Source organism: Mesocricetus auratus, unplaced genomic scaffold (assembly GCF_017639785.1).
Source record: "Mesocricetus auratus isolate SY011 unplaced genomic scaffold, BCM_Maur_2.0 Super-Scaffold_15014, whole genome shotgun sequence".
Lineage (NCBI taxonomy): Eukaryota > Metazoa > Chordata > Mammalia > Rodentia > Cricetidae > Mesocricetus > Mesocricetus auratus.
In genome coordinates this window covers 32,934,110-32,951,711 of record NW_024429186.1, presented here as the reverse complement: position 1 = coordinate 32,951,711, position 17,602 = coordinate 32,934,110, and the positions used below count along the sequence as shown (strand labels likewise).

Here is a 17,602-nt window from a genome sequence, read left to right as displayed (position 1 = left end):
CTAAGCCCCAAGTACACATCAACCAGGCACCCTGGGACCTGGGCCAAGCCAACAGGAATGATAGGCTCTAGGGTCAAACCCAGCAGTCAGGAAGACCCAAGATCCCACCTAACCCCTGGTCTGTGGTCTCCAGAACTTTTCTTAGGACTGTAGAGGCTGGGGTATATTTGAGAAAGAAGACTTCTGGAAGGCCTAAATTAAGCCTCAACACCCCGCTCCCAAGCATGTATGAATGGTCCCACAGCATGTATGAATGGCCCCACAAGCATGTATGAATGGCTCCGCAAGCCTTAGACCCAAGCTCCAAACTGGGCTTCTGGTTGCCCTGTGAAGAATGGGGAGGGAGGCACAGAGGGATCTTTCCAGCCCTCCTCAAGCCCAAATATCTTCCCTACCAATCAGTCCAGCCCTGCCCTAATTCTTACCATCTCCCTGCATTCCATGGGTGAAGTGCTGTTCCCGTGCATATGAAAACAGTCACAAGAAGAGTAGGCTATGTGGTAAGAAGGCTGGACAGGGTGCAGTGTGCAGCCTCTCCTTTGTAAGCCTCCTTATCAGTCAGCGGGCACAACAGTGCTCACGCTACTGTGTGATTAGACAAGGGAGCACAGAGATGAAGCGCCTGCACAAAGCGAGACCTCGATAAATGCTATTTCCTTCCCCCTTTTGCTGGGCCCGGGAGAAGTGAATGGCTGGCCTCTCTCACCTTCACAGCTGGCTGACAGCAGCTCTGGGCAGGCCGGGCAGGCCAAGGAGACAAGGAGTCCCAGCAACAGTGGTGAGCTCTGCAGACGTGTAAGACATCTGGTCAACAGATTCAGGAGAGAGGGCTGGCAAGAATTCCAGAGCCCACACACCACAGGCCTCCTCCTCGAGACTCAACTGTGCCGGCAGAGCCTACGGGGGCACAGTGGGACAAAAGTATTTCCCAGAGAACACTGGCGGGGGTTGCAGGCCCACCGGGATGGGTGGTCACCCTCCTGGGCTCAGCTTTCGGAGGGAAGGCGCCAGGCCTGAGAGAGGCTAGGCAAGGGCGGCCACAGGAAGGAAGACCAGGGACGGCGATGTTAAGTCTGCTCTAGAACGCAAGCAAGCCTGCTCGGAAGCCATGGCGGTGAGTGTGCCACAAGTGGAAGTGCCCGCCTGCTTATTTTTGGCACTTCTGTCCAGAGCCGGCAAAGACAGGCCACTGCTGGAAATGTGGGAGTGCTGTTTACTCCCAAGTGTGCAAGCGTGCAGCGGTGACGGAAGGCACACAGCAGCCGTGTGGAACGGCCTTTACCCCCTTTCTTCCCCTCCTAGCTGTCACTGTGTGTGCACTGTGTAGTCTGGGTACTTCTGCTTTCCCTTAGATCCAGCTCTACGACCACACACACACACACACACACACACACACACACACACACACACACGCACGCACGCACGCACGCACGCACGCACGCACGCACGCACGCACATCTATGGAGCCCTGAGAAGTCCCAGCCACACCCAGGAGCTGAGACACTATTCCTCTGTGTTCTTCCTGCACTGCAGTCAGCCGTTCCAACTTTCAAACTGGGAGGACAGTGACCCTGAGGGTGACACCGGATGTAAGCACATCCCCCTTCCCACTCTCCCAAGGTGAAATGGGAACTGGCAACCCCAATGGCCTCCCTATGTGGTAAAGAAGAAGTTTAGCTAGATGCCCCCAAGTGTTTCCCGCTCTGGGATAACTCCCCCAAGCTAGAGGAGCCCAGGATTATGAACTAAGACCAACTGAGGCCTCAGACCCAGTGAGGTCATGTGAGGACACAGGTGTTTGCCCCGGGAGCTGCCCCAGGCTGGGAGGGAGAGTTTGCTGGGAGGAGTTTGAAGCCCAGGCCCACCTGGGCAGCACAGGCCTCTGTCTGCACTCCAGTGGCCTTCCCTTCCCAACTGGCAAGTTTTGGCAACAGTGGGCTGGACTTAGGGCTTCTATCTACCCAACATGGGAAATGCCAAAGCCCGAATCCCCTTACCGCATTCTTTCTACTCTGGAGTCCATCTTCCCTAGGAATCAGGATGGCCTCAGGGAATCCCGGGCTGGCTGCACGCCGGCAGGACCGCCCTCCCTTCCAGCTTGGGTGAGCAGACCTCACCCAGGCTGTTCCCCTCCCCCCCTTCCTGAAACTTGGAGGAAGAAGCTAAGCCTGGAAAAAGCACCCTCAGCCACAAGCTCCCTGTGGTTTCGAGAAAGGCGAAGGGAGCAAGGAGCACCTTCCCTGGCTGGCCACAGTATGAGGCGCCATTCCAGGGGAGAAGAGCAACGGCTGCCAGGGAAGAGAGGGATCAGACACCCCGGATCTCTCTACCAGCCTCCCCACTCGCCCACCAGCAAAAGGCTCTGGCAGGGAGACCCCTCCCCACCCAACAAAACCTCAGCTTTGCTGACTCCTTCCTATAGGCTATTCCGGTACTTCTCATCCTTGCTCCTGCTTCGGGAGGGGAAGGGCCAAGAGGCGCTTGAGTGGGACAACTCCCACCTCAACTCCACCCAAACGGGCAAGGGAAAAAACCCTAAGTACCTTGTCCTAGGCTGCAAAGCACCTATGCCCACCCAGGTGAGCCGTTCAGCCCGAGGCCTGGGAGGGTAAGTTCCCCAGAGCACAAGGTGACCTCTGGGAAACCAAGCTCTTAACTCTCTTCTCCAGGGACAGTCTCTTGTAACAGCATGGACCTGGGCAGCCTGAAGTAAACCACTTGTAACCCAAGGAGTTAGAAAGCAAACTTCATTTGAGCAAGCTACAGCGGCCCCCACACTGCTTTCCCACCACAAGCAGAACATCCTTCATTTCCTCCTCCTCCCCAAACAGGAGCTGGACCTGCCCCTAGTGAACGGACAACTAGCATTTATTACAGACCTACTTCCTATCAGCCCGTCGATTTGCATTTATTACAGACCTACTTCCTATCAGCCCGTCGATTTGCATGCGTAATCCTGTCCCACCTTTATGGCCACTGTACAAAGTACTACTCTCCTCTCCATTTTACAGAGGAGAAAACTGAGGGTCAGGAAATTAAGCAGCAGCAAAGCTAGAGTCCAAGCCTGGGGCCATTCCCATACACCCACCAGGCTCCCTTCAGTCGCTGCCAGGCGACGGTCCACACACCGTCCAGGAATGGTGCTGCACTGTGGAGGCAGAAGTGGGCGCGGACGAGCTTTGCTTGATGGCTCTGGAATTCGAATTGATGCCCCCCCCATCTGTTACAGTTCCCAAGACTGTGAGAGCTCGAGTAAGTGTGCAAGAGGTAGGGGTGGGAGGAGGGTGATCTAGATTCCAAAGAGCAGCCTCCAACACAGAAGTTATGCCGTAATGTTTCTGATTCATGAAATGAGCTCACAGTCTCAGTGTCCCGAATGCTGCTTCGAATGCAAACGCAGGTCTCCCTGCTAAGAACTGGGAGTTTCAGCATTCCCAGTCCAGGGTGCAGTTTCCTCCAGCCACTCAGGGAGTTATGATGAGCAGAAGCAATTTCTCCAACAAAAAGCCACCACTGGCTGCATTTCCTGCAGTCTCCAATGAGTCAGGAAAAAGTAGAGTTCCCCCACACATACACCACACAGACAGACACAGACAGACAGACAGACACACACACACACCCCCCCCACACACACACACACACAAAGCGAGCCAACCTGTCCTAGCCAAATGAAATGGCCGGTTTAGCAGATCTCCAAACAGGAAGTTCTACAACTCTCATTGTGAGGTCCCTGTGGGGTCAGGATGACAGAAACACAGGTTCCCTGAGGCTAAATGCAGAGTGGCATCAAGGAACAAGATGTACCAACCAAACACCAGTATCACTTGTGGTGGACTGGTCCTCTTGAGATGAACAATACAGTGAGGTGGTCCCTGCAGGAAGGGAAGGACTCACTGGCCTTTAACACAGCAAATCCCCTGTGAGTTCGAGAACAGCCTGGACTACCAAGTGAGTTCCAGGACAGCCTCCAAAGCCACAGAGAAACCCTGTCTCGAAAAAACAAAAACAAAAAAAAAACCACAGCAAATCCCATATAGCCCAACCAGGATGGCCTTGAATTCACGAGCTCAAACAATTCTCCCACGCAACTGTCCCACACCCACCTTCCGAGTATCTGGGACTAAAGGAGGGTGCCACTAACCTTGGCAAGTGCTTTTTTTGGGAGAGGGGAGGTGGAGATGGCTCACTCAATTACCTAACAGGTACTAAACTCTTACTAGATGCCAGGCATTGTGGAAACAGCAGAAGCTTTCAATGCTTTGCATGTATTAACTCAGAATCCTCACATCAACTCTATGAAAGAGAGCCTATGTTTCTGATACCATCTATATGTGCAAATACAGCAGCAGTTGGATTTCAGAAGAAGGCCTTCAGCAGTGACACGTGAAACAGGACTAAAGGGACAAGCAGCATCTCCCAGCTCCTCATGTCCTCACCCAGCATCAGCAAACTTTTCTCTGGAATAGCATACTATCAAGGCTAAACATATGTGGTCCGGCCAGGCGTCGGTGGTGCACGCCTTTAATCCCAGCACTCGGGAGGCAGAGGCAGGCGGATCTCTGTGAGTTCGAGGACAGCCTGGTCTACAGAGCGAGTTCCAGGACAGCCTCTAAAATAATACAGAGAAACCCTGTCTCGAGAAACCAAAAAAAAAAAAAAAAAAAAAAGTTTGTGGTCCTGGCTCACTAGCCAGGTGACTCTCCATCTTTTACCCACCCGACAAGACTGTCCCCAGGTTCTGCAGCCATGGGCAGCCCTCAAATGCATATACAACTGCATGTTCCCCCCCCCCCTTCCACTTATTAAAAGCAGCAGCACAGGATTTTAAAACTAAGGCTATTTTTAAAATCCCATGTTTAAAAGTTAAACTTTCATCCTTCCAGGCATTCCAAGGAACTCTTTCTGGAACTGTGGGCTTGGGGCTGCCACAAAGACAGCCGAGAGGCCTTTCCCAGAGCAAACTGTAAACCTGGGGACAATCTCCAGACTCTTTTCACCCCTTGACCCCTGGGAGCTCCAGACCAGAGAAACCAGCCAGAGGCCAATGCAATTAGAATGGAGACTGGGCCAGGGCTGTGCAATGAGATGGTTTATCACAGTAATTGAATGTTTACACCCTGCAGAGCAGCAGGGAAGAGAGGCCCCAGAAGTTCTCAACCGAATTGTCTGTCCCTTTGGGTTCTGGAGTCATCTGACCAGGCCAGGCCGAAAGAGGGCATTTCTCTGAGGCTAAAGGTGCATACTTTCCCTGATTACCTCTGGTCTCAGAACGACGGTTTCACCCCCTCACCTGAGATACAATTCCATCTTCACCAGACCATCTTAGTCTAAAACTTCAGGGTTAGGATAACCCAGGCCTCCAGGCCAGGCTCCCAGTGCTCGATGAAGCCTCTTCCCCCGTCCCCAGGCACCATGATCCTCTCCACTCACGTGCCACGAGAACCTCAAAGACGAGCCACTGCTCCCCTATCCTGCCTCCCCTGAGCAAACAGGTCCGAAGAGGGACAGTGGAAACAGGAAGTAGCCGCCGAAGTTGTAGCCAACAAAGTTTAAAACAAGGCAAGAAACTTCCCCTTTCTTCTCTCTAGCAGCTCAGGCCAGAGATGGCTTGGAACACTCAGTGGCCTCCCATTTGGATGCCAGAAGCCTCCTCCAGGTCTGCCTTGGTTCTGAGGCTTGGAAGCCCCGGGTACCCAAAGTTCTTCAGTTTCCCAAAGTTTTTTTTAAGGCCTGGGGGGGTGGGCGCAGCAGAGGTCCGCATGCCCCTCATTGTGCGCGTGTGAGGCGGGGGAATGATTAACTCCAACGAGCCCGCCATATGCAGGGCCCAGTCGAACCCGGGCTCCAAAGCTCACGACAAGCACCATGGAACACAAGACCCGGCCACGGACGCGGGCGTGCGGGGGCGGGCGAGGCAGATGACAGGTCTGAGGTGCACCAGCATGCGGGGTGAGGCGGCTCCACGCTCGTCGTCCGGCCCGCGCTCTCTCCGAGCTCCAGCCTAGGCCTCTCCAGCCCTGGCCTCAGTTCCCCGTCCCCATAACACCCCCCCTCCCCGAGGTCTGTCCCCGCAGAGTCCCCGCGCAGACACAGCGCCCGCTCCAAGTTCTCGCAGCTCGCGAGCCTCTCGACGCGCCTCCCCGGCCCGTGCCGCCAGCGAGTCCCTGCGGTCACCACGTTTCTCTCGCGCGCGCAGGAGCAGCAGCCGCAGTCCCCAGCCGCCGGTGACGGGTGTGGAGAGGCTCGGGAGGGCTTTCCAGCCGGGGCCGCGCCTGGGTGGGCGGGCCGGCCGCGGGCGAGCTGCGTAGCTGCACAAACACGGCGGGGCTGCGCTGCACACGCAGCTGCGGGGCGCGGGCCGGGCGGAGGAGGGCTACGGTGGCCCACGTACAGGCTCCCGCCGCCCCGCAGGCCGCAGAAGTTGGCCCCCGGGGACCCCCGCGTGTGCAGAGCTGCAGCCACCTCCTGCACGGTCGCCCCGGGGTCTCCTCGCGGGCCGTGCCGCCTGCAGGCCTCGGCCGTCCCCCGAGCAACACCACTTACCCAGCTCCCGCTCGGCCTCCGGCCCCAGCAGTCTCCCTTCCTGCCGCCGCCGCCGCCGCGGGTCGCCTCCGAAGAGCCCAGCCGCCTGCACGCACTCCCGGATTTTAAAAACAAACAGGCGCCGTCGCCTCCCCGCGGCGTTCGCGAGGCTTTCGCCAAGCCCGCGCCTCCCGAAGCTGGGAAGTTTGCTGGCAGGGCCCGTGCGGGACGTGCGTGCTGTCACCCACTGATCGAGACACGGCAGCCTCGGCGCGCCTCGCGCCCTTACAGTCCGCCTCGAGAGCGCTCTCCCTCCCTGCGTGTCACCCCCAGTCCTGCGATGCAGTGTCAGGATTGCACGACTCTGACTCATCGGTTGAGCTCACAGCTTGAAAAAAAAAAGGGGAGAGAGAGAGAGAGAGGGCGGGAGGCAACAGCGAAGGAGGAGGACTCGCTGGCGTGCTACAAAGGATTGCACAACTCGAGGCTGGGAGCGCCGAGCACCCAGTGGCTGGCCGGCGCGCGCGGCACGGCGGCGAGCAGGAACCAGCTCTACCACTTCATCAGCACAACTGTCTCTGGGCGGCCTCTCCGCCTGCAAGCTCCGCGCCGCCCACTTCCTGCGACCAAATAAGGCCTGGGAGGCGTCTTTAAACCTCAGGGCGGCTGCCGGGGTTGGGGATTTCCAGCAGACCTCACCTCCACTTGCAGAGGCTTTGGCCACCCTCCACCCCAAGCCTAGGCCTGAGCCGCCCCCATCCCCCACCCCCCCACCCCATGGCTCTTCTGTGACCAACAGGCCACGCGGCTTGTTTCTTGCACACCAAGGTCAGGAGGAGACAGTGACGAAATGTTTGGAAACCCATCCAGCCTGCCAGGAAAGAGTGTGTGTGTGTGTGTGTGTGTGTGTGTGTGTGTGTGTGTGTGTGTGTGTGTGTGTGTGTGTGTGTGTGTGTGTGTGATGGTGGAGAGGGCACAAGTCGCTCTCCTCCACAAAGAAAACGGTGGCTTTGGGGACAGTAAAGCATGCACAATCCTCTCTGAGGCACTTTATTAGCAGCCTTGCTGGGTTTCGATTTCTAAGCACCAGCCTGCCCATGGTCTGAAGGTTGTAGAGAAACCAGCCCTGTCCCTATAAAGGACTCATGTGACCATTGCTTAGGAGATGAAAAGCTCCTGGGTTGAATTCTCACAACTCAGGCCTAAGTTGGGCAGCGTTGACTCTAGGCCACATCCCTGCCCTTCTCCCCCTTGCTTTCCTTAAACGGCCCTGACATAATTTTCTGGTCCTAGCCTGTGATGCCTCTCTTCCTGTTTGATGAATGATGGGAAAACTCAAGAGGTCTTCCAGAGATGAGGGAAAGTCAGATGTCTTTTGCTGTTTGGATGTTGTTGCTTCTTAAGATGAGTCAGAAGGTTTTTCCTTTGAAGGAAAAACCACTGAGGAGCACACTGTGTTCTGAGAGACACTTTCCCCTGCGACCCATCCTAAGCGTCAGGTGCATCCCTTCCTGTCTCAGAAGTGGAAGGGCAGCAGAATCGTTCTTGCCCTGAGCTTGCAGGGCCTGGGCCTTCACCTTACCTAGAGAGTGGATGACACAGACAACAGAGGACATGGCTTTCCCAGACACCCCCTTCCACCTCTCTGCTGGCCTCACTGCTACCTGTGTGCATCTGCACCTGGATGGCACTCCTTCCCCCAGAGGAGTCATGACAGGCAGGCCAAAGAATTTTAGCTACGAAGTACCAGCAAGCATGTCAGGGGACTAGACCCGATGACATCTTAAAAATCTCCTCCAGTTTAAGATCCATGGTTTTGTGATTGTGGAGCCTGGGGAACCCCTTTCTACAAAGAAGAGTCCAGACACCCTGTCCCAGTTTAGCATCTGCCAGGACGCCTCCCCATGCAGCCACTGAACAGCTGTGTGAGCGTAGTCTAACACTCTCATTCATCGGATGGGAACACAGATCAGAGAGCTTGCATGCCTTGCCTAAGGTCACAGGGTAACTCAATCATCTGTCACCTCTCTTCCTCCAGTGCCCCAAAGAGTAGGTCACTGACCAATTGAGGTACACAGCACCCCCCACCCCCCAGTACAGGCTGACTCTCAATGCTCCTGGCAGAGGCCAGGTCTAAAAATCATTTTGGTTTTTCCATTTGCAGGGTTCTTCCTCCCTGTGGCAGGCAGCTCATCCAGGTGAGAAAGACAAAAACACACACTTGGTTTCCAGTGTCCTTCATTAAACCTCACCTTCCTAAGCGCTCAACCCTACAACTAACCAGAGCCTGCCCAGAGGGAGCCCCTAAAAGACAATATAAACCAGTCCCAGGACATCCCCCCAAAAGACCTAGGTGGGGAGCACATTCCTAGAAGAGTCTGCAACCATACAGCCAGGCCTCACAGGAACCGGTGGGAACCACTGCAAAGAGCACTGTTCAGCCTGGTCTCAGGGGCTTCCTCTCCCACCACACAAACTGCTGGGCCTGGCCCAGAGGTCGCATGGGAGGACAGGCAGGTGGCAAGATGGAGAAAGAGAAGTCGGTGGCCCTGAGGAAGCCACCTACCTTGAACAGCACACTTCTGCGCTCAGCTAGACTTCTGAATCTGGGCCTCCTCAAAAGGAGAGGGGCTGCCCTGGCATGGTAGAAGCCAAGCAAATAGGGTGGCATGGAGGAAGCTGCAGCCGTTCTGGGAAAGCCTTGGAGGTCAGTCTTCCTGCAGATATGACAAAGCAGAATCACTGACTTGTGAAGTGAAAGTTTTGGTTTTAGAAGCTCTGGGCAACCAAGAAAGTATCCTTTTAGAGCTGGGGGATGGAGGTAGAGGGGTAGGGAGGTGTTCCTGAGACTACCCAGAGAATGCCATTTTTTCCTACCCCCCCCCCACTTTACAAACCACAGGGAAGAGAGAAACACAGGGCTCCAGGTCCCTGCATGTCTGCCAAGAAACACTCCAGGAATCAGAGAATCCAAGACTGAATTCCCAGATCTGCGTGCAGCCTTACAGAGATTTCCTGGGATGATGTCAACTCTCATGACAGCTCAGAGTAAGATAGCACTCCCCTGAGTGGCCATCACCTATGTCCACATTAACCTGTTTGGGGGAGGGAGCAGGATACAAGGCTAGAGAGGAGGTTCCCCAATTAAGAACACTTGTTACTCTTGCCGAGAAGCGGGTTTGGTTCCCAGCATCCACATGGTGGTTCACAGCCGTCCATAATTCCAGAGGGTATGACACCACAGGCACATGGCACTCATCTGGTGCGCACACACACACACACACACACACACACACACACACACACACAGAGGCAAAAGCGGTCATACAAATGGAAAAAAGAAATTATTTTTAAAAATCTCCCAAGGGTGAATTCTATGGTACATGAGTTAAATCACAGTAAATGTTATAAAGAATGGGGAGGGGCTTGCAAGAAGCCCAGGGTCCTTCTACCCACCTCTCTACCGCCATTAACTTCCTGTTGGCATTGTTCACTACAGAATAATGAAGAGGTTTGTTTGTTTGGTTGGCTTTGTTTGTTTGTTTGTTTTTTCAAGACAGGGTTTCTAGTATTGTTTTGGAGGCTGTCCTGGAACTCGCTCTGTAGATCAGGCTGGCCTCAAACTCACAGAGATCTGCCTGCCTCTGCCTCCGGAGTGCTGGGATTAAAGGCATGCGCCACCAGCGCCCGGTTGAAGTGTTTTAGCACTGGGATGTAGCTCAGTGCACGAGGGCTTGCATTTAGATGCTAGGGGAAGAATCGAGGGAAGGAAGGGAGGGGTAGGTGCACTCCTCTGATCCCAGAACTCAGGAGGCAGAGGCAGGAAGACCAAGAGTTTGGGGGCAGCTTGGGCTACATACTAATACTGTTTTTAAAAAAGTTTTCTTGCCAGGCGTTGGTGGCTCACCCCTTTAATCCCAGCACTCGGGAGGCAGAGGCAGGTGGATCTCTGTGAGTTTGAGGCCAGTCTGGTCTACAAGAGCTAGCTCCAGGACAGCCTCCAAAGCCACAGAGAAACCCTGTCTTGAGGGAAAGAAAAAAAAAGTTTTCTTCTCCCCAGTCCCCAAGTTTGCGTGCTTCTTTCTCTGTTCCTTCCTTCTCCACTGAAGTCAGAACACATGGAGTGTTAGTGTACGGTAAGTCCACAATGCCAGGTTCCTTCTGTCCCTACTGCTATTTCCCTTTGCAAAATAAAGATACTATCTTTAGGATCTGCTTGCCTAGAGTTACAAGGAAAGAGAGAGACAGTTGTAGGAAAGATAGGAAAGCAGGACTGAGTGTGGATCCTGTCTAAAATAAATCTGTGCAATCTTGGGACAGTTGTCAAGAGCCTCTCTGAGCTTTTTGCTGTTGTTTTACCTATAACAACTCCACCATATTCTAAGGGGTTATTACTGTTATTCCTCAGTATGTATTCCTCCCACCACTTTCTCCCTTTCAAGAACTTAATTCCAGGAAATATCCTTACACACACACTCCCACCCAAAATGGCCCCGTTGGTCCTAGGATGACCTCTGCTGGGCTCCACCAGAGGGACTACTTCCAGTGTCAATATGGTGTCTTACCTGAGATGGCCCTCCACAGCTCCCCCACTCCCTGCCTTTTGTATCCTTTCTACAACACTGAGAGTGTGGGTTGATTAGGGACACCCCTCTGATGGCTGTGTCTTCTTCTCATGCCTTACCAGGTCCTCTCTGAACGAGAACCAACCCAGTCACAAACTTAGGCTGAGAAGCCCCCGCACGTTGATCTGAGAACCAGGGACCCTCCTCCTTGGTTCCCAGTTACATCACCTGTTCCGGGGAATGCCTGCAGCAGCAGCCCCCAGCTGTCTGCATCCCTGGATACTTCCCACCTGCCCCTCCCCTACAGGCCTAGCCAGGTTCCAGTGCCTTTGCCAGGCCTGAGAGACATCTATAGAAGTCCCCAGTTGCTGCTGTCACTCTGGGAGAGACGTCTGGCTGGGTGCAGCGAGAAGAACAAAACAGGTGTGGCTGCCAGGGAGGGCTGGCCAGCAGGCCAAGGGACAGAGACACCCTTTCTTCAGCAGCAAGAGCTGTCAGCTTCAGCACAGCCCCAGGCTCACTCCAGAACCAGCCCTGGACAAACTCCCTTGTTGGCTGTTGGCTAGAACTCAGCTTCTCTACATCATTGCGTGAGCCAGGAAGGATCCCCAGAGACCCAGTGTGTGCAATGGAGCCTGCTTTAAAGTAAAAACAAATACTGGTAAGTCACAGACTGGAATCCAAAATTCATAGTCTAGGGAGTATCCAGGTCAAAAACACAGGTTAAGGACCTGAGTTCAAATCCTGGCTCACACTAGCCTGGTGACCTTGAGTAGGCTTACCTACACTGTTGCTCGTCTGCAAAGTGGGGACAAGATAGTTCTAAATGTCCGGCCGACACTAGCTCTTTGATTTGTGGTGGTTATCATTTTCCTCACTTCTAGCCATACGCACCGTATGATCCACAAGCCACCAGAGTGCCCATTCCTCAGTAGTTCCTACCACCTACTGCCTAAAGCTGGGGTGGTGAACCAGACTGCTAAGACACTCGCATTCTCAGGACCTTCTAATACCATCCAACTTCCCAGCCCCAGTCCCCGCCCAACACAGACAGATGACCTGAGCTTCCTAAGATGTCTCCTCCTCACTCTTCCTTCTGCCGTGGTCTGCAGGTAACCCGCGCCCAGGTCTCCCAGCAGTACTTCTAAGACGCCTTCCTTCATTCCTCCAAGCAAGGGAAGCTGATGTATGCATGGTGCACTTTACCAGGCTGGCGATTGAGTGCTGGCTAAGTGGTCACCACTGCCCCCACCAAAGGAGCCTCTGACAGGACAGGCTAGAGTGTCTGTGCTGCAGGGCGGCCTGTGGGCTCCAGCTGCCGCGTACTTTGCTTAGCTTCTGTTTCCCTTCCTCTTGACAGCACTTCCTCTGCAAACCCCTGACGCCCAAAGCCCTCTTAGATCTGTTTCTACACAGTGGTCCTTGGGTTTTCTTCCCTCCATCATGTACACATCATCCTACTCTGTCTGCTTGCTGACGTCTCTAGCTCAGAGCAACATGGGCCAGATCAGAATTCCTCCAAGGCACAGCTAAGATCTCGGTAACCCTGATGTCTGCGCAGTATATGCACTCGGTGGGTGCTTGTGAATACTTTTGGCAAGAACTTAAATAAAACCATATGTAGGAAGATGGCAAGTAATCAATAAATGGATCATAATTTCATTGCTACTTTCATCGCTATTCCATTTGATTGATTCTCTGGTGTATATTACGCCCATTTTAGCACCTCTGAAATCAGGGCGCTGTATCGGTTTGGTTGGATTTTGGTTTCTGTGTGTGAGAGAAGATCTTACTATGTTGCTCAGGCTGATTTCAAACTCCTGGGTTTAATCCATCCTCTTAATTCACCTTCGAAACTGGTCCCATAGGCCTATGTGTATGATTTAAGGACCATGATTTTCTTTTCAATATTTTTTTTTTTTGGTTTTTATGAGACAGGGTTTCTCTGTATTGTTTTCGAGGCTGTTGGTCCAGTCCAGCCTTGAACTCACAGAGATCCGCCTGCCTCTGCCTCCCTAGTGCTGGGATTAAAGGCATGCGCCACCACCGCCCGGCTTTTTTTATTATTTTTAAAGAGTGTTTGTGTGTGTATCAGTATATGAATATGAGTACAGGTGCCCAGGGCCCAGAATGGGCATTGACTCCTCTGGAGCTGGAGTTACAGGTGGGGTGAGCCACTGATATGGGGACCCAGCTCAGCTCTTCTTCAAGAACAGTATGTGTCCGCCTCCTTACTTGCTGAGCCAACTCTCTGGCTCCATTTTCTCTTTTTAGCTTGACATAAAATAACAGTACATATTGGAATCAGTGCTTCTTTAGGTTCAGCGGCACACGATATTATTGTTATTACTGGCACGTGGTCTCCTGGGTCCTAGAGCCTACAACATGAAGTCCACTGTGTTACGAGGCCTCCTATCTAAGCTAGGTAGCTGGCAAGCATTCAGGCTCTCATAAAGTAATCTACAATGTTCCATGGAAATGAAAGACTCCTGTGTCCAGGTACCTCAAAAAAAGCCCAATGAAAGCAGGGTCATAGCATGGGGTGCAGACTGAACTTGAGCAAAGATCTAAGTTTGACTCTTCCTCAGTCTTCTGGATGATCCTACACAGGACCTACCTAACACATCTGTCAAGGGCACCCTGGGAGGAAGCCATGATCCCCATTTTATAGACAAGGGAGCAGAGGTTGGAAAAGGCAAAGCTACTCTCTCCCAAGGTCATAGAGATCCAATTCAACCTTGGATTCAGATTCTATTTTTCCCAAATAAGAAAGCTGAATAAAATGAGGGATATAGACTGGACCTGGAAAGTCATTCTCCATCTCAGACATATTTTATCTAACCCACATAGTGTCTTTTTTCTTTCTTTCTTTCTTTCTTTCTTTCTTTCTTTCTTTCTTTCTTTCTTTCTTTCTTTTGTTGTTGTTGTTGTTGTGTTTCGAGACAGGGTTTCTCTGTGGCTTTGGAGGCTGTCCTGGAACTAGCTTTTGTAGACCAGGCTGGTCTCAAACTCACAGATATTCACCTGCCTCTGCCTCCCGAGTGCTGGGATTAAAGGCGTGCGCCACCACCGCCCAGCTGATCTCTCATTTTTAACTGACATTACTACCAAGTTTTTGGCTTTGGTTTTTTAATCAAGAGATTTAGAGACTGGGGAACTCACTTGGCAGCTAAGAGAACTGACTGCTTTTCCATAGGACCTGGGTTCAATTCCCAGCACCCACATGGAGGCTCACAACTGTCTGTAACTCCGTTCTAGGGATTCAGATGGCTTCATCTGGCCTCACTGAGCATTGCACACAAGTAGTACACAGACAGATACACAGGCAAATCTCCACATGCATAAAATAAAAATAAATAAACCTCAAAAATTTAAATAAATCAGAACATTTAATCTGAAAATTAAGGGTTCTGGTTTGTCATTTAAAAAAAGTTGCAGCCAGGTCATGATGGCACAGGCCTTTAACCCCAGCACCAGGGAAGCAGGCGGATCTCTGTGAGTTCAAGGCCAGCCTGGTCTTCAGAGCAAGTTCCAGGACAGCTAGGGCTACACAGAGAAACCCAGTCTCAAAAAAGCAAAAAAAAAAAAAACAACAACAACAATGAAAACCCCAAACAAACAAAAGCCAATCAGTTGGAGCACTGACTACATCTAACTTCCCTTGGAGAAGGAGCGGGTGGTATAGCAGGGAGGCATGGCGGTCACTCTCGTTACACACTACACATCTAATCTTCTGCTGTTCCTGGTCCTTCCTCAGCCATGGGCGACTGTCATTTATCATCTCACCTGCTCCACTTGTCATTTCGTTCCCCCGGTTCCCTGCTGGCCTTTTCAGTGCATAACCCTAGACCAGGTGAACTCCAGGCCCTCTCAGCTTCCAAAGCCTGAGGTTTCTCTCCAGGCACTCTCTGGGCAGCCACCCACCAAGCAGGTCACCTCTGGACCTCCTGCCAGAGCTCCCCAGACAAGCCCCTGCCCCCTTAACCTCCTACCTCTACCTCAGGGCTCCCCTGGGCCTGTCACTTGTACACCCCACCCACAGCCACATCCCCATATCTCACCCCCCACTCCACCCCCCACCCCCGGCAGTCAAAGGCTGAAGGCCAGAGTCACTAGAGTGGTCAACCCCTCAGGTGTGAGGGTGAATCAGACAAGATTGTAGAGAAGGCCCCACCCAGGCAGGGAAGGAGGAAGGACTTTGTATTTCCCAAGAGAGAAGCCGGAGATATATGTGAGCAGGGTTTCTGTAGTTGAAGGAGATGAGCAGGGTTTGACACATGCGGAAGCACAGAGAGCAGATCGTCAGGAGGGAAAATGTAGTCTCAGCAGCGATTTTAGGATATGCAAATCAGAATACCATTAAGGCCCCATTACAGCTGAGTCAACTTGAAAATAAATAAATATTTAAGACAAGAAAGCTGCCGTTGGGAGGGCTGTGGGGAAACAGCCATACACACACTGCCGTGCTACTGTAATCTGCTTAACCCTTTCCTAGAATGAGCCCTGACATTGTATTGCAAGGATCTAAGACTCTGATGGGGAAATTATGAAAACAATCCAAAATACCAGCAAACACAGTTGGAGTAAGATGCTCACAGCAACTGTTTATAGAGCTGAGAAATGGAAATCTACTTTGATTATGGTATGGCGTGATGAAATGTGAATGGGCTCGATTCACGGACCAATCCGAGGAAATCACTTGAAGTGACAAAATTAGCCCAAAGAGATGTGTAAAGGCAGACTTGCAAACAGACGCCCACAGGAACATCAGACGCAATCAGGTGAGAAGTCTGAACAGAGCAAATTGTTGCTGTGTAATGTTTGTCCTGTCAGGCTGATGAAGACGGTTAAAATGACAAGGATTGATGACGAGCCTGAGCAGGATGGTAAGCCACAGATCAAATTTCTTCAAGGTACAATACCCCTGGGCCAAGGTCCCAGAGTGGGCAGATAGGCTCAAGCCCCAGGCATGGAGATGAGGGCAAGAAAGGAACACAAACAGGTAGGGGGCAGGGTTAGTAGCTGTGGGCAGAAGGACCCCAGAACCTTATCTGGACAATCTGAAAGACACCTGCCACAGAAGAAATGAAGTTACCCAAATAAACCCACACCATTTAACCTCCAGCATTCTCCGAGCTGACTCTTATCTGCATGTGTACTCTCAATTTTACTAATACCTTGTTTTAGCAGCTTCGAAGGTGATACCGGAGCTCTTTGTGGGCTAGCCTAGGAACCCAGAAACCATTTATAGCACTGTTTCTATGGAAATGTGTTTCAAGCTTCAAAAAAAAAACAGAGCAGCTGACAAGTCTGGGGCACACACATGGTCTCTAAATTAGGGAACTGAGATGGGCTGGTCCTGAGCTCGGGAAGATGGCCTGCTGCTTAGATTCTGCAGTAATTACCATTCAGCCACCATCAGCGATCAGAGCGGAGCTCACTGTCAGTCAGGAGAGGGTGAGGATGGAGCAGAGCACCTAGGAATGGACACTGTGTGCAAGGGAGACGCGATAGCCTGGATCCTGATTCCAATCACACGCACAAACATGCTTGCCCCAGAAGACACGGTATCCTGAAAACCCCTCGAGCATCCAGGCAAGCCCTGACCGAACCCACACTTTTTCCAATTCCTCTTTGATCTGGGCAAGCCTCCAGCCACAAGGCCCTTCTTCAATCTGATCACAGACCGAAGAACTCCCAGATCTTGGACAGTTCTGGAATTTGGTTTTAGCTGACATATGCTTAGAATAACAGGATCTTAGATAGGTCTGGACATATTCAAGCCTATCTCAAGTTCTGTTACAGTGGCCCTTGTTTCAGCAAGCTCCAACCTGCCCACTCAAGATAGCCCCACCTCCCCTAAGACTTCAAACCCTGCCAAGGAGTCTCCACTTCCTTGCTGGGGTCACAATCCTGGGCTGGTCACAAGGAAAGGACAAAGAAAGGGTCTCCAAACAGAAACAACACACGTCAAAAAAGTGCCCCACTCTGAAGGAAAGGCTTCACAACAGCAGGGCCGTCGGCAGGGCCCCACACATTCAGAAATGCCCTGATTTGACAAGGTGATCGGAAAAAGGGTGGCTCTCATCGGCAGTTCAGCATCAAGTGGCAAGCTGGTGACAATATGGGGACTCAGACACTCTCTTTGATGAGCCAAAGGTGGACCGGATGGAGGTGAAAGCTTCATATGACCAGCACGGAAAAAAAACCAGCTCTAAGTTTAATGTGAAAATATGAACAGGGGACACACCCAAGACACTACCTCACTGGGGCCCCACCTGGCTGACGCTGGACTGTGGAGGTCAGCTTGTAGAGCACACCCTCCTGCTACCAATTAGGGAGTGCAGAAGAGAGAGCTGCTCTCACCACCTGTGGCTAGGGCTCCCAAGTGTGTGGGTGCCTCAAGGGCTACATGCTCATTCTGCAGGCTGGTTCTTTGGAAACTGAGACTTAAGCAACCTGCTGGTCTCTGAGCCACCTGGAGTTGCAAGTACCAGCGGCAGGAGGCAGGGTCC

General features: G+C 52.4%; 1 protein-coding gene and 1 long non-coding RNA gene across 2 annotated transcripts in view; one reads left to right on the top strand and one right to left on the bottom strand.

Moving 5' to 3' along the window:
• The window catches only part of Mideas (mitotic deacetylase associated SANT domain protein), a 41,926-nt gene extending 35,252 nt beyond the window's left edge, over positions 1-6,674 (bottom strand). Inside the window, 1 exon segment of the mRNA XM_005086394.4 lies at positions 6,544-6,674. The gene's annotated coding sequence lies outside the window, so the exon portion shown is untranslated.
• A 2,035-nt stretch (positions 6,675-8,709) lies between these two features.
• On the top strand, positions 8,710-12,758 carry LOC121139296. Its single transcript, XR_005876216.1, has 3 exons — positions 8,710-9,570; positions 11,210-11,748; positions 12,200-12,758. It is a non-coding gene; the product is annotated as an uncharacterized LOC121139296 (long non-coding RNA).
• Positions 12,759-17,602: the final 4,844 nt, after the last annotated feature.